The sequence below is a fragment of the Bos taurus genome, chromosome 4, assembly GCF_002263795.3.
Source record: "Bos taurus isolate L1 Dominette 01449 registration number 42190680 breed Hereford chromosome 4, ARS-UCD2.0, whole genome shotgun sequence".
NCBI lineage: Eukaryota > Metazoa > Chordata > Mammalia > Artiodactyla > Bovidae > Bos > Bos taurus.
Window position 1 is genome coordinate 31,414,101 of NC_037331.1, and position 13,858 is coordinate 31,427,958.

Here is a 13,858-nt window from a genome sequence, read left to right on the forward strand (position 1 = left end):
AGCATCACTACGAACAAAGCTAGTGGAGGTGATAGAATTCCAGTTGAGCTATTCCAAATCCTGAAAGATGATGTTGTGAAAGTGCTGCACTCAATACGCCAGCAAATTTGGAAAACTCAGCAGTGGCCACAGGACTGGAAAAGGTCAGTTTTCATTCCAATCCCAAAGAAAGGCAATGCCAAAGAATGCTCAAACTACTGCACAATTGCACTCATCTCACATGTTAGTAAAGTAATGCTTAAAATTCTCCAAGCCAGGCTTCAGCAATATGTGAACCGTGAACTTCCTGATGTTCAAGCTGGTTTTAGAAAAGGCAGAGGAACCAGAGATCAAATTGCCAGCATCCGCTGGATCACTGAAAAAGCAAGAGAGTTCCAGAAAAACATCTATTTCTGCTTTATTGACTATGCCAAAGCCTTTGACTGTGTGGACCACAATAAACTGGAAAATTCTAAAAGAGATGGGAATACCAGACCACCTGATCTGCCTCTTGATAAACCTGTATGCAGGTCAGGAAGCAACAGTTAGAACTAGACATGGAACAACAGACTGGTTCCAAATAGGAAAAGGAGTATGTCAAGGCTGTACATTGTCACCCTGTTTATTTAACTTATATGCAGAGTACATCATGAGAAACGCTGGGCTGGAAGAAACACAAGCTGGAATTAAGATTGCTGGGAGAAATATCAATAACCTCAGATATGCAGATGACACCACCCTTATGGCAGAAAGTGAAGAGGAACTGAAGAGCCTCTTGATGAAGGTGAAAGTGGAGAGTGAAAAAGTTGGCTTAAAGCTCAACATTCAGAAAATGAAGATCATGGCATCTGGTCCCATCACTTCATGGGAAGTAGATGGGGAAACAGTGGAAACAGTGTCAGACTTTATTTTTTGGGGCTCCAAAATCACTGCAGATGGTGACTGCAAGCATGAAATTAAAAGACGTTTACTCCTTGGAAGGAAAGTTATGGCCAACCTAGATAGCATGTTCAAAAGCAGAGACATTACTTTGCCAACAAAGGTTCATCTAGTCAAGGCTATGGTTTTTCCTGTGGTCATGTATGGATGTGAGAGTTGGACTGTGAAGAAGACTGAGCGCCAAAGAATTGATGCTTTTGAACTGTGGTGTTGGAGAAGACTCTTGAGAGTCCCTTGGGCTGCAAGGAGATCCAACCAGTCCATTCTGAAGGAGATCAGCCCTGGGATTTCTTTGGGAGGAATGATGCTAAAGCTGAAACTCCAGTACTTTGGCCACCTCACTCGAAGAGTTGACTCATTGGAAAAGACTCTGATGCTGGGAGGGATTGGGGGCAGGAGGAGAAGGGGACGACAGAGGATGAGATGGCTGGATGGCATCACTGACTTGATGGACATGAGTCTGAGTGAACTCCAGGAGCTGGTGATGGACAGGGAGGCCTGGCGTGCTGCGATTCATGGGGTCGCAAAGAGTTGGACATGACTGAGTGACTGATCTGATCTGATCTGATCTATATTTCTTGATATCCCTTTTGGATTCTTTTGGATTTCACAGAGTAATTAAATTTGTAACTCCCATTATTTCTATCACTTTGTGAAATACCAGGGGGAAAAAACAAATAGAATTAGTTCAGATGCACTGTTGTCATGGGTGACTGCATGGCTCAGGATTACACAACTTATTTGTCTGAAGTTTGGCTTCCTCATGTGAAAAATACAGATAACAATATCTATTTCATAGGTCTGTTAGGAGAATGAAATCATATAATACATGCAGATTAAGTCATCCTGGACACAAAATAGTAAACAGTTCCATCCTTGAATGATTATAACCACAGGAGACGTAGAATGGTTCTATCACAGATGTGATAGGTCTTTGTGACTTTGCTCAGGGAAAAATCTGATCTTAGTTATAACTCCAAACATGGCATTCTTAGCTCCAATCAACAGCCAATATTCCCAGTAAAAAGTGAATTTAGACAAGAATGCTCAGAACCATACAAGTACTTAATATTCTAGAAGTTTGGCTAGTAATTACAGGAAAAAAAAAAGAAAAGGAGTGCCACAAAAGAAGCCACACAGCTCAATTATCAGAAAAACAAACAGCCCGATCAAAAAACGGGCAGAGACCTAAACATACATTGCTCCAAAGAAGACATACAGATGACCAATAAACACATAAAGAGATGCTCAACATCGCTCATTATTAGATAATGGCAAATAAAAACTACAATGAGGTATCACCTCACACCAATCACAATGGCCATCATAAAAAAAAAAAAAAAAAAACCTATAAACAATAAATTCTGGAGAGGATGTGGGGAAAAAGGAACGCTTTTGCACTGTTGGTGGGAATGTAAATTGATACAGCCACTATGGAGAACAGTCTGGAGATTCCTTAACAAACTAGGAATAAAACTACCATGTGACTCAGCAATCCCACTCCTGGGCATAAACCCTGAGAAAACCACAATTCAAAATTATATATGTACCCCAGTGTTCACTGCAGCACTATTTACAATAACCAGGACATGGAAGCAACCTAGATGTCCATCAACAGATGAACATCCCTTCACCCAACAGATGAAGGGATAAAGAAGATGTGGTACCTATATACAACGGAATCTTACTCAGCCATAGAAAGGAAAAAATTTGAGTCAACTGTAGTAAGGTGGATGAACCTAGAGCCTGTTACACAGAGTAAAGTAAGTCAGAAAGAGAAAAACATATTGTATATTAACACATATATATGAAATCTAGAAAAATTGTGCTCATGAGCTATTTGAGGGAAAGAATAGAAATACAGATGTAGACAATGGTCTTGAGGACACAGCACAGGAAGAAGAGGGCAGAACGAACTGAGAAAGTAGTATTGACATACATACGCTATCATGTGCGAAAGAGATACCTAGCGGGAAGCTACAGTGTAACACAGGGAGCCCAGCCTGGCACTCTGAGACAACCTAGAACAGTGGGATGGATCAGGGAGGGAGGGGATAGACATATAATTACAGCTGACTTGCACTGTTTTACAGCAGAAACCAACACAACATTGTAAAGCAATTATCCTTTAACTTTAAAAAAAAGCCACAAAAATATCATTTGAATGACATGATTCCTTGAAAAGTCATATCAAATAACAACATCTATTAGTATAAATAGGACAGTTTGGTAAGACAACCAGTTATAAAATATACAAAGACTTTCCTCAATATATGACGCAGATTTTAATAATAGCAAGTTTTATATATAATGGGAAAATATTCCATTCCCAAACCACAAGAAAAACATAAAATACACAGGAATTAATCTAAAAGGAAATATGCGTGCATGCTAAGTCACTTTAGTCATGGCCCATTCTGTGTGACCCTGTGGACTGTAGCCAGCCAGGCTCTTCTGTCCACGGGATTCTCTCCAGGCAAGAATACTCGAGTGGGTTGCCATGCCCTCCATGCATCTTCCTGACCCAGGGATCAAACCTACGTCTCGTACGTCTCCTGCATTGGCTGGCATATTTCTGACCACTAACACCACCTGAGTATCCCCAGAAGGAAATACATAGGACCTATATATTTTTTTTCAATTGTACAGGTTTTTTTCTACAATATTTTTAAAAATCAGGCTTGGAAAAACAAAATAAAATTTCACTGAAATATGTAAAATATTTGCTGCTGCTGCTAAGTCACTTCAGTTGTTTCCAACTCTGTGTGACCACATAGACGGCAGCCCACCAGGCTTCCCCGTCCCTGGGATTCTCCAGGAAAGAACACTGGAGTGGGTTGCCATTTCCTTCTCCAATGAATGAAAGTGAAAAGTGAAAGTGAAGTCACTCAGTCATGTCTGACCCTCAGCGACCCCATGGACTGCATAGATATAAATTAGGTTATTGAATGAGAAAAGTAAACATTGTAATAATGTCAACTCATTCCACAATAATTTATATGTTTAATTCAAATTACTGGAGAAGAAATGGCAACCCACTCCAATATTCTTGCCTGGAGAATTCCATGGACAAAGGAGACTGGCAGGGTACAGTCCATGGGGTTGCAAAGAGTTATACACAACTGAGCAACTACCACTCATTTAATTCAAATTTCAATTATGAAAAGTTCTTGAAATTAGAAAAAATTATTCAAAAGTTAATGAGATGTGTTAGCTAGGAAATATAAAAAAGAGAAATAACAAAGAGGGCACTTTCACTGCCAGAAAATAAGATATATTTAAAACTACAATAATTTGAGCAATGTGGCATTAGTAATAGGAGAGATAGCAAACTCAGTGAGATGGAATAAAAAGTCTAGAAACTAACAAGAATGTAGGAATACTCATACATGATGATTCATCATAAAGGTGGTATTGATGTTTCAAATATATAGGAAAATAAGAGATCAGGATAATTAATATTATTATCTTAGTATCTTACCTCACTCTATTTACCAAAATTAATTCCATGTAGGTTGCTGCTGCTGCTAAGTCGCTTCAGTCGTGTCTGACTCTGTGCGACCCCATAGACGGCGGCCCACAAGGCTCCCCCATCCCTGGGATTCTCTAGGCAAGAACGCTGGAGTGGGTTGCCATTTCCTTCTCCAATGCATGAAAGTGGAAAGTGAAAGTGAAGTCGCTCAGTCGTATCTGACTCTTAGCGACCCCATGGACTGCAGCCTACCAGGCTCCTCCGTCCATGGGATTTTCCAGGCAAGAGTACTGGAGTGGGGTGCCATTGCCTTCTCCACCATGTAGGTTACATAGTTTAAAATATTTTAATGAAATAAGTGAGAGAGTAAAGTCCTGAATGAAAATATGGTGATATTTACAGAATACTGGAATAAGGAAGGACTTTCTATGTATTATATCATGGTAGAAGCTAGAAAGGGAAAAAATTGACAAATTTGATGTATAGAATTTCATAGATAAAAAACCATATAACAATTTTTAAAAAAATAAGGGACACTATTTTGAAACACACATAATAAAGGATCAATATTCTTATAAAGAGTATCTTAAGTAATTATAATAACATGCTGCTGCTGCTGCTAAGTTGCTTCAGTCGTGTCCAACTCTGTGCGACCCCATGGACTGCAGCCTACCAGGCTTCTCCATCCATGGGATTCTCCAGGCAAGAACACTGGAGTGGGTTGCCATTTCCTTCTCCATATAATAACATACTTATTTAGTAATTATTATATGCCGTGGTTTTAAGTGCTTTCCATATGTTAATTTATTTAATCCTTACACAACCACCTGGGATCAACATGAATCTTCATTTTACAGAGGAGAAAACTGACGCACAGAGGCTAAGTAACGTACCAGGGTTACATAGCCAGTGAGAAAGGTAGAATGGGATACAGGCTCAGGCAGTCTGGCTCCAGACTAATAACCACTCTGCCTGACAAAGGTCCATATCGTCAAAGCTATGGTTTTCCCTTTAGTCAAGTACGGATGTGAGAGGTGGACCATAAAGAAGGCTGAGTGCTGAGCTTTGCTTTCAAACTGTGGTGTTGGAGAAGACTCTTGACAGTCCCTTGGACTGCAAGGAGATCAAACCAGTCTATCCTACAGGAAATCAACCCTGAATATTCATCAGAAGGACTGATGCTGAGCTGAAGCTCCAATCCTTTGGCCACCTGATCCGAAGAGCTGACTCATTGGAAAAGACCCTGATACTGGGAAAGATTGGAGGCAAAAGGAGAAGGGGATGGCTGAGGATAAGATGGTTAGACAGCATCACCAACTCAATGGATGTAAGTCTGAGCAAACTCTGGGAGGTAGTGGAGAACAGAGGAGCCTGGCGTGCTGCAGTCCATGGGGTGGCAAAGAGTCAGACACGACACGGTGACTAAACAACAACAAACAACATGTTGCCAGGGGGTTAGTGGAGTTTATTTATCAACACAAAGAATAATAACAGACAGATGAACAAAACAAAGGAGCAAAGATCCAAAAAGCAAATCACAAAAAAATATAGCTGACCTTGAAATATATATATATATATTCAGACTTATAATCAAAGAAATTTCACAGTAAATATTGAGATACTATTTATACTTATCAAATTGAAAAAGATTAAAGAGTTAAGTACCTGCTATTGAGCACAGTCTTAACAATGAACATTTCCAAATACTGCTGGTGGGACAGCAAACCAGTATCACCTTTATTAAGGTGGATGCAGCAATATTTATCAAAAGCCTTAAAATGTACATGACCTTTCATGCTACAATTTCACTTCTAGGATTTCATTCTAAAGAAAATGTCAAGTGAGCATAAAGAGGTCTGTGCAATCATGTGCATGGCAACATATATGATAGAAAAAATGAAAATAATCTATGTCCATAAAATTGAACTAATAAAATCTATTAATAAAAAACTGTACAGAAAGCACAGATAGTTATTCTGTAATATAAATTAAAATACATATATATGTATGTGTATATATTCTAATATACTAATAATGATGACTTCTGGATAGTAAAATTATGAATCATTTCTCCCTTATGCTTTTTGGTGTATTCCAAATTTTCTCTATTGAACACGTTCTGTAAATAAGAGAGACAACTCTCATTCTTAAGAAAAAGGGGGAAGAAATCATGAAATAACTTTTCCAGCCAAGGGGAATGTACAGAATGCAGTGTCAGATTATCAAAGGAAAAGAGTATAGCACAAAACAAGGCCATCTATAAAGAGAGAAGGAGAAGTTATTTCTCAGTAAAAACTGACAAGCAAGAGGCTTACCACACACTCCTTTGATAGTTGGCAACGTAGAAAGAACTTTGAAAGAGCACAAAAACAGAGCATGAGAATAAGATTCTTCATTCAAGGGCTTGGTCACCCTTACCGTGACTGGCATAGCACAAGAATACAGAGATCTAAGCCCAAATGGAAGGAAGGAACTACTTCCCATATCCGTCCTCAGATAAGAAGTAGGTTCACCAATGCCTTAAGGCAGGAGGAAGGGAAGTTGGGATCAGTACCCTACTGTAGACCTTTGACAACATGTTGTACATAATTATGCTGGAGTTAACTGCATAGTAAATTATATCAAGCTCTAATGCCATGGTCTATGATCCTTCAGTCTCAATAGGCCTTTTATCTGTCTTCAGAGAGATTAGAGGCAGAGGTTCCTCCATGTGCCTGGATGGGCTCTCTCTGCCAGATTTCCCTCCAAAACTCTGATGCCTAGAATTCTGACAGAACTTCAGAGAACACTGTTGTAACAGTGAATTATTCAAGTTGGGAATGTTCCCTGAGAAAAAAGATTCTGGCACAATGCAGGAGCTCATAAATTGTGTTGAATTTGTACTCTAAGCCGTAGAAGCAGGTTTATTACTGGCGGCTGAAACTGAAGTTTGGAGGCTAGAAGCAGGAGAGAAAATGATGTAGCCTTTCAGCAAAGCCAAAACACCATCACCACTTTCACTTTCTACCACAAGTTACATGAAAATAACTACATGCTCAGCTGCAAATATCAACCGTAAAAGAAAATAATTTTGGTGTCATATGGAAAGAGAAGTCAGAAAGGAGTTTTGAAATTATTCAAGGATTCAAGCATGTAGAGAAAAAAAATGTATCACAGAGGAAGAAGCCAGGATAGAAGTGATATAAGAAGCTGTTAGATTAGGAATCTGCTATCTCTGCATATCCATAAGGGATGGAAGATGAAATGATCCTAGCTAAATGAAGCAAGAACTTTCTGACTTATAGGAGGGTTTGATTCTCACATAGTCTTCTGAGGATGGTCATAGAGCCTTCCCTCCCTGAGCGATGTTTAAGAGCAGGAGGATGCAAAAAGTTTGGGGTGGCTGAGGAGAAACACCCTAGTGACAAAGACATGTACTTTCTGACATTACCTGGGGCTTTTGGTTCTGTATGGAGAGAACCAAAAATAAGAAAAATAAGTGGAGGGAATTCCCTGGTGGTCCAGTGGTTAAGACTCCCTGCTTCTACTGCAGGGGGCACAGATTGGATCCCCAGTTGGGGAACAAAGATCCCACATGCTGCACAGCATGGCCAAAATAAATAAAAAATTTTAAAAGATACCTACATTAAAAAAAACAAGTGGAGAGACAATTATTTTTAGACTTTAAGCTAATAACTCTCTGTGTTGAGTCACACCTTACATACATCTATCACATACCTCTCCACCCTCAATACATTTTTCTTCTTCATTTTTATGCAAATAGTTTACTATTAAATTGGGGGAAAGAGAAGTTATTTAGTTAGATTACCACTAGTTGCTGCTATATCAGAAACAACTGTTTCTCCTGGCAGAATAATGACTATTAACCTGTGTGCGTGCTTCTAATGGAATTCAATAGACCATGCATATCTCCAAGGGTTGGAACTCTGTCTTCATAGCAGCCTGTGCTCTTGAGGGCTGTCTTCTGGAGAGCAAAGGGTTAGAATAATATGGAGGGAGAAAACCATTTCATAGTTTGTTTTTTTAAACAGAGTATGTATGTGTAAATATTCAGACTGAATGATAATACTTTTATATGGGTAGGGTTGAGAAAAAATTATGGAAACACAGAACTCAAGTTAAATAAATAAAGCAGAAAAGAGGTAGCACAGATCAAAAAAAAAATCTATCTTATTCTTACCACAAAATTACTTTCTCCCTCAAAACAATCTTTTATTACCCTAATAATTTTAGCAAAGTTGGTTGGTTGTTTTTGTTTCTGGGATACATGTGGTTCTATTATTTAAATGGCTGTTTGTGGGGTTTTTTTGCCAAATATGAAATGTCATCAACAGAGACATTCTCACCTGTCCCTCATCAGATACTTGTGGATTGGTTCTTCTTTTAGGGGGACAAACATCTTTCCCATGTACAATAGCCCTCAGAATCCATTTAGAAAGGCTCTATCCACTCTTACAGATCATGTAGAAAAAGACACAACCCCAAACAAAAATGAGCAAAGAACATCAGAGTGAAAACACACACATGATGCTCAACATCACAAATAATAAAAAGAGAACAAGGTCTAAGAAACTGGATAATTTCCATTTTGATCAAAGTGTGGGGATGCTGGTATTGTTAGTGGAAGTATACGCTAGTATAAATTCTCAGAAAAGAAATTTGATGCCTATCAAAACTTTAAAGTGCACATTCCCTTTGCCCAAGAAGCCCACTTCTGGATATTCATCTTGCAGATATAATATGACAAAGATCTACATTTAGAATATTCACTAAAGTGATGTCTGAAATAGCAAAAAACCAAACTCTAGTAACAACTTAAGTCTGTAAAAAAAAAAAAAAAAAAAGACTAATTATAGCAATTACTGTAACTTCTTATAGTGGACTATTATGCAATTCCTAAAAGATCAGATAAACAAATATTTAAAAAGGAAACTAGCCAAATAGTTTAGTTAAATTGTATTTAACAGTCATATATGCACTCATTTTAAAAGCCAAATTACAATAAAAAGCTTAAAACCAAAAACAGTAATTTCATATTCCACACCTCCCCAGTTTCCCAAGTTCCTTCCCCAGAGACAATCACTTCTCACTGTCTTAGCTGGTTCTTCTGACATTTACACATTATCTTATTTCTAAACCAGTGCTCCCCACCAGAAATACAATGCAAGTCACATGTGTCATCTTAAATTCCTGTAGCTGGGGGAACACGTGTACGCCCGTGGTGGATTCATGTTGATGTGTGGCAGAACCAATACAATATTGTAAAGTAATTAGCCTCTAATTAAAATAAATAAATTTAAATTAAAAAAATAAATAAATAAAGTGAAATAGAAACACTAAAAAAAATAAAATAAATTCCTGTAGCCACACTTTTTAAAAAGTTAATAAAAAATAAATGAAATTAATTTTAACAACATCATTTAACTCAATATATTCAAATTATATAGCTGAGCTATTTCAAATCCTAAAAGGTGGTGCTGTTAAAGTGTTACACTCAATATGTCAGCAAATTTGGAAAATTCAGCAGTGGCCACAGGACTGGAAGAGATCAGTTTTCATTCCAATCCCAAAGAAAGGCAATGCCAAAGAATGTTCAAACTACCACACAATTGCACTCATTTCACAGGCTAGCAAAATAATGCTCAAAATTCTCCAAGCTGCTTCAACAGTATGTGAACCGAGAACTTCCAGATGTTAAAGCTGGATTTAGAAAATGCAGAGGAGCCAGAGATTAAATTATCAACATCCGTTGGATCATAGAAAAAGCAAAAGAATATCAGAAAAATACCTACTTCTGCTTCATTGACTACACCAAAGCCCGTTTGACTGTGTGGATCACAACAAACTGTGGCAAATTCTTAAACAGATGGGAATACCAGACAACAATACCTGCTTCCCAAGAAACCCATACACGTCAAGAAGCAACAGTTAGAACTGGGCATGGAACAACGGACTGGTTCAAAATTGGGAAAGGAGTACATCAAGGCTGTATATTGTTACCCTGCTCATTTAACTGATTTGCAGTGTACATCATGCAAAATCCCAGGCTGGATGAAGCATAAGCTGGAATCAAGATTGCCAGGAGAAATATCAACAACCTCAGATATGCAGATGACATCACCTTAATGGCAGAAAGTGAAGAACTAAAGAGCCTCTTGATGAAAGTGAAAGAGGAGAGTGAAAAAGTTGGCTTAAAACTCAATATTCAAAAAATGAAGATCACGGCATCCAGTCCCATCACTTCATGGCAAACAGATGGGGAAACAATGGCAACAGTGACAGCCTTTATTTTCTTGAGTCCCAAAATCACTGCAGATGATGATTGCAGCCAAGAAATTAAAAGACGCTTGCTCCTTGAAAGAAAAGCTATGACAAACCTAGACAGCGAATTAAAAAGCAGAGATACCACTTTGCCGACAAAGGTCCGTCTAGTCAAAGCTATGGTTTTTCCAGTAGTCATGTACAGATGTGAGAGTTGGACCATTAAGGAGGCTGAGTGTCAAAGAATTGTTGCTTTTGGACTGTGGTGTTGGAGAAGACTCTTGAGAGTCCCTTGGACTGCAAGGAGATTAAACCAGTCAATCCTACAGGTAAACAATCCTGAATAGTCACTGGAAGGACTGACGGGGAAGTTGAAGCTCCAATATTTTGGCCACCTGATGCGAAGAGTTGACTCATTAGAAGAGACTCTGATGCTGGGAAAGATTGAGGGCAGGAGGAGAAGGGGACAACAGAGGATAAGATGGTTGGATGCCATCACCAACTCAATGGACATGAGTTTGAGCAAGCTCCAGGAGATGGTAAAGGACAGGGAGGCCTGATGTGCTGCAGTCCATGGGGTTACAAAGAGTTGAATACAACTGAGCAACTGAACAGCAACAACAGCAATTCAAAATATTATCATTGCAACATGTAATCAATATAAAAATTCTTAATGAGATATTTTACATTCCTTTTTTATACTAAGTCTTCAGAATTCAGCCTGTAGCTCACACTAACAGCATATCTCAATTTGGATAAGTCACATTTCCAGTGCTTAATAGCCACATGTGGCTAGTGATCATCATATCAGATAGCATGGCTCTATACAATCAAAGACACTGGTGTATTTTGATCCATTAATGACTTCCTATTATGGGCAGATAAAGCTCTACATCTTCTATTACTGTGCTTTCTCTCTCACAACTTCACTCACATCATACTTTTTGACTGACTAAATATTCAATATTAATATTATATACCTATGAAAACATTAATCACAGTCAAGCACTATAATGTGCTGTGATAATGCTTCCTATCTTTTTTTTTAATCTTTTTCCTTAATAATCACCTTTTTTCTTATTATCTTGATTATCTTTATAATTACTAGACTAACTCTTCCACACTGTCCAAAAGCCTTTCAGTACAATGTTCTACTGGTCAGTCCCAGCAGGGAATCTATCAGTTCACAATGGTCTCCCATAAAGCTTTTACTTTCTCACTTTATAGTTCATTTTAGTAACTCATCTTCTCGTAGTTTTATACAGTTTAAAAAAAAAAAAACTAGTACAATGTTCAGACTACCCAAAGCAATCTTCAGATTTAGTGCAATCCCTATAAAATCCCAATAGCATTTTTTGAAAAATGCAAAAATTTATCCTTAAATTCATATGGAATCTCAAGGGACCCTGAATAGCCAAAATAATGTTTTTTAAAAACAACAAATTCAGAAGACTCACACATTCTGATTTCAAAACATTATAAAGCTACAGTAAACAAAACAACATGGTGCTGACATAAATATACAGATTAATGAAATAGAACAGAGAGCCCAAAAACAAACTTCAAATGATCTTTATAATAGTACCAAGACCACTAAATGAGGAAAGGACAATTGCTTCTGCAAATGGTGCTGGGAACACTGAATATCCACATTCAAAAGAGTGAAGTTGGATCCTTATATATACACTATATGGCAAGGGACGTGAATAGACATTTTACAAAGATGATATACAAATGGTCCAGATGAAAAGATGCTCAACATCACTAATCACCAGAGAAATGTAAATAAAAAACACAATGAGATATCACTTCATACCCATTAGGATGGCTACTAGAAAGAAAAAAGAGAGAGAGAAAGGAGGGAGGGAGAAAGAAAGAGAAAAAAAGAAAAGGAGAAAGAAGGAAGGAAATAACAAGAGTCAGCAAGGATATGGAGAAATTAGAGCCTTGTGCACTCTTTGGGGCTATAAAATGGGATGGAAAGTAATATGGCACTTCCTCAAAAAATTAAAAATCTAGAACTATTATATGATCCAGAAGTCCCACTTCTAAGCATATATCACAAAGAATTGAAAGCACAGTCTCAAAGAAATATTTGTATTTCAATGTTCATAGCAAACGATTCACATTAATCAAGAAATGGAAGCCACTCAAATGTGGATCAATGAATGAATGAATAAACCAAATATGGTATAAACATACAATAGAATATTATTCAGTCTTAAGGAAGGAAATCTTGTCACATGCTACAACATGGATGAACTTTGAGAGCATTAAGCTAAATAATCAAAGCCAGGCACAGAAGAAAAATACTCCTTGGTTTCACTTACATGAGGTCCCAAAAGTAGTTGAATTAGCAGAAACAGAAAGTAGAATAGTGGGGGAAGGTGGGTAGAGGAGTTGTTGTTTAACGAGTATGGACTTTCAGTTTTGTAAGATGAAAACATTGTGGAGCTCTACTTCACAACAGTGTGAGATACTTAACATTACTGAACTGTACACTTTAAAATGGCCAAGATGGTAAATTTTGTTACATGACTTTTACCATGATAATATATATGTGTGTGTAAATATATATATTAATTATATATAATTAATATATATATTATAATATATATATATACCTATAACTTTTTTTTAAGGACTGATACAAAAGCAAAAGACTTGGTAATGGCAGCTCTCAAGCCATCTCCTGCGTCATGCTATTCCAGTCTTTACTGATTGCCCTCTACATCTCATGCATAATTGTAATCCTGAGATCTCCCTTCACCACTTTCCAGGAGATTCCCTTCCCTTCTCCACAGTGATTGATCGTCTGTATCCCATATCTTCCTCTTTCTTGGCTTATTTACTAATTAATATGGAGTGATCCTTGAGAAGCTTCCTGAGAAGGGAGACTTTTTGCAGCTTTTTAACATTTGCTTCTCTGAAAGTATCTTTTTTTCACCTTTTCACTTGACTCATAGTTTGACTTGCTATAGAAACCTAGGTTGAAAACAAATGTTCTTCATATTATCACAAGTACTGTCCATGGCTTTCTAGCTTCTAGTGTTTCTGTTGAGAAGTTCAAAGCCCTTTGATTGCTGATCATTTGTATGTGACCTGATTTTTTTCTCTCTGGGAGCTTGCAGAATCTTCCAAATTCGCAAGGTAATGAAATTTCATAATTATGTTGAAGGTATTTTTTCATCCATTGCACTGGGCAAT